Here is a 3,426-nt window from a genome sequence, read left to right as displayed (position 1 = left end):
CCCTCCCCCTCAACCCAACCAGAGCTCTCCCTCTAGCTGGAACTGAGCTTGAGGCTTGATACGGTTTTCTACCGCCACCTACAGGACAGAGAGGTTCACATCCAACAGTTTCTGCTAGTTCCAGTCCTGGCAAATTAATCACAATGCCTCCTGCAGGCCCAGGCTAGAGCTGTGTTTTATATGGGTCACTTGAAAAATGTATCATTCATTTCATTGTCTAAAAAAGAAAAACACTGCCTGTTAAAATGTAACAGCACTGTGGGACATGGTGGCACACTCCTTTAATCTCAGCACTCGGGAGGTAGAGACAGAGAGGTCTCTGTGAGTTTGAGGCCAGCCTGGTCAATAAAGTGAGTTCCAGGACAGCCAGGCCACAGAGAAACCCTGTCTCAAAAAATCCAAGCCAACCACCACCACTACCAAAAAATATAAACATATAATATACATACAATATAATATACACATAAATATACATATAATACACACATATATATATCTCAGCATGTTTCCTTATCAGTTGGACATTTTGTTTCGAGCTAGGCATGGTGAGTACATACCTGTAACCCAGCACTTGGGAGACATAGGCAGAATGATCAGTAGTTCAAGGCCAAGTTCAGGTGTGTAGCAACTTTGAAGCCAGACTCGGCTAAATAAGACACTGTGTGGGGTGGGGCCTGGGAAATGGTACTTGCTGCTCTTGCTGAGGATCTGAGTTCAGTTCCCAGACTGCTGGGGGATGAGGAACTTCCCATTCAAGCCTGGAAAACTGAACTTGATCCCAGGAAGCCACTGGTGTAAGGAGGAAGGTGCACAAAGTTGTCCTGTGACTTCCACACACATGCAGTGGGACACGTGTGGTGGCACACGCTCTGTGCCATCATGCACACATACACAGTAAAGAGTAAATCTAAAAGACTTTTTTGTTTGCTTGTTTGTTTTTCAAGACAGGGTTTCTCTGTGTAGCTCTGGCTGTCCTGGAACTCACACTCTACAGATCAGGCTGGCCTTGAACTCAGAAATCTGCCTGCCTCTGCCTCCTAAGTGCTGGGATTAAAGGCGAGTGTCACCACTGCCCGGCCTAAAAGACTTTTGTTTTGTTTTGTTTCGAGACAGGGTTTCTCTGTGTAGCCCTGGCTGTCCTGGAACTCATTCTGTAGACCAGGCTAGCCTCAAACTCAGAAATCTGCCTGCCTCTGCCTCCCAAATGCTGGGATTAAAGGCATGCGCCACCACCCGGCTTCTAAAAGACTTTTATATGTTTTTTTTTTTTTCAAAGATTTTTATTTTTGTTGTCATTTGCTTATGAGGCAGGGTCTCACTTTGTAGCTCTAGCTGTCCTGGAACTCATTATGTAGACCAGACTGGCATTGAGTTCACAGAGATCTGAGATTTGCCTGCTTCTACGTCCCAATTGAAGAGTTTAAAGACTTGCGCCACTATACCCAGCGTTGTTTATTTTCATTTTATGTGTTTTGGTGTTTTGCGTGTAAAACAGGTTCATGCAGAACTGAAGAAGGCCATTAGAGGGCGCCAGATGCATTGGGAAGCGGAGTTGCCAACAGTCTTTAGCCGTTGAGTGCTGAGATCACGATTGTACATACATAAAAAGGAAATTACGGTAATGGCGATGTATTCCTATTAAGTAATCCGTGTGTGTGCAGATTCGGACCTCCTGAGATGAGTTTGGGGAGGAGCATTGGGTTTTCAAGCCCGGATCCTCGCGTACTGTGAATACTCCTACCGCTGAGCTGCGCTCCCAGACCCTGACCTCCAAGCCATGCGCAGTGTGGATGCGCAGCTTTCCTTTGGAGCCGACAGCCCTCGCTCAGAGGTCGAGGGTGCAAAGCTTATGTACCCCGAATGGAGCAGCTGACTTTGGTCATAGCTCGGTGGGCGCAGGAACGCTCATCTATTCTCATCAGTGTCCTTCATGTTGTTTTAATGCTGTATTCAGTGCACCAAGGTTCCAGGAGTTCCTGGTTGCTGTAAGCCTAAAGAAAGCCAACATGTGGTGATGCAAAGCTGCAGACCCAGCACTTGGAAGGTGGAGATTGATAGATCGGAGCGAGTCCATTCGCAGCTACATAGTGAGCTCAAGGCCAGCCTAGGCTACATAAGGCTGAGATGGGGTGTTTGTTTGTGTGTTTGTTTTCCCTCCTCCTCCCAGTTCTTTAAAAGAGGAACTAAATAGACTACGAAGTAGGGAGTCTGTGTCTGGTGGTACTCTCTGCTTCTTTTCTTACCCAGCCATCATAGGTTAATTAGCATGAGAGGCACAACTCAGACCCTGAAAACCCAGACTTGCTAGGAGCCGCCTGGCTCACACAGTGGCTTCACGGTGAGAGGCCTCAATGGTAAGAGTGACTGGGCTTGCAATCACTGAGGGCTACTGCCTGAAGATGCCTTACTGAGCTTGACTGACTGTGTTGGGTTCATGTTTCTGCAGGATAAGAAGTCAACAGTGATGGCACACAGGAGGCCTTCTTGCTGACTCATGACATGGTTACACAGGAGCAGGGCAAACATCATACCTCTCTTCTATTTTGGGAGGATGGGGACAAGGTCTCTCTCTACATAGCCCTATGTAGATCAGGCTGGTCTTGAACTCAAAGATGTACTTGCTTCTGTCTCTTAAGGGCTGAGATTAAAGGTGTATGCTACCCTGTGCAGCTGATTTATTTTGTTTTACGTATATGAGTGTCTTTGCCTGCTTTAGTTTTTATTTACGTGCACTGCATGTGTGCCTGGTGCTAGCAGAAATCAGAAAAGAACACTGGGTCCCCTAGAAAGCAGTATGGCTGGTTGTGAGCCGCCATGTGATGCTGGGAAGTGACTCAGAGTCTTATGTAAGAGCAGCCAATGTTCTTAACCACCAAGTAATCTCTTCAGCTCCACGCTTAAAAAAAAAAAAAAAGATTTATTATGTTTTAATTTCCTGTGTATGGCCATCCTATCTGTGCATCAGACACATGCAGTACCGATAGAGGCCAGAAGAGGGCGTATGATCATCAAGAACTGGAGTTACAGATAGTTCTGAGCCACTGCATAGGTGCTAGAAATGAACTCCAGCTCCAGTCCTCAGCAAGAACAGTAACGTTCTTTTTGTTTGTTTTTTGTTTTTTTGTTTTTTTTGTTTTTTTTTTTTTTTTTTTTTTTTTTTTTTTTTTTTTTTTGAGACAGGGTTTCTCTGTATAGCACTGGCTGTCCTGGAACTCACTCTGTAGACCAGGCTGGCCTCAAACTCAGAAATCCACCTACCTCTGCCTCCCAAGTGCTCGGATTAAAGGTGTGTGCCACCACCGCCTGGCTCCAGTAAGCATTCTTAATTACTGAGCTACCTCTCCAACCTCAATCGACAGTCCTCTGTACAGACCCTGTATATGTGTACATGAACACACATATGTGTACAGGTACCTGTGGAGGCTG

This window comes from Mastomys coucha, unplaced genomic scaffold (assembly GCF_008632895.1).
Source record: "Mastomys coucha isolate ucsf_1 unplaced genomic scaffold, UCSF_Mcou_1 pScaffold15, whole genome shotgun sequence".
NCBI lineage: Eukaryota > Metazoa > Chordata > Mammalia > Rodentia > Muridae > Mastomys > Mastomys coucha.
Note: the sequence above shows the minus strand (reverse complement) of the source record.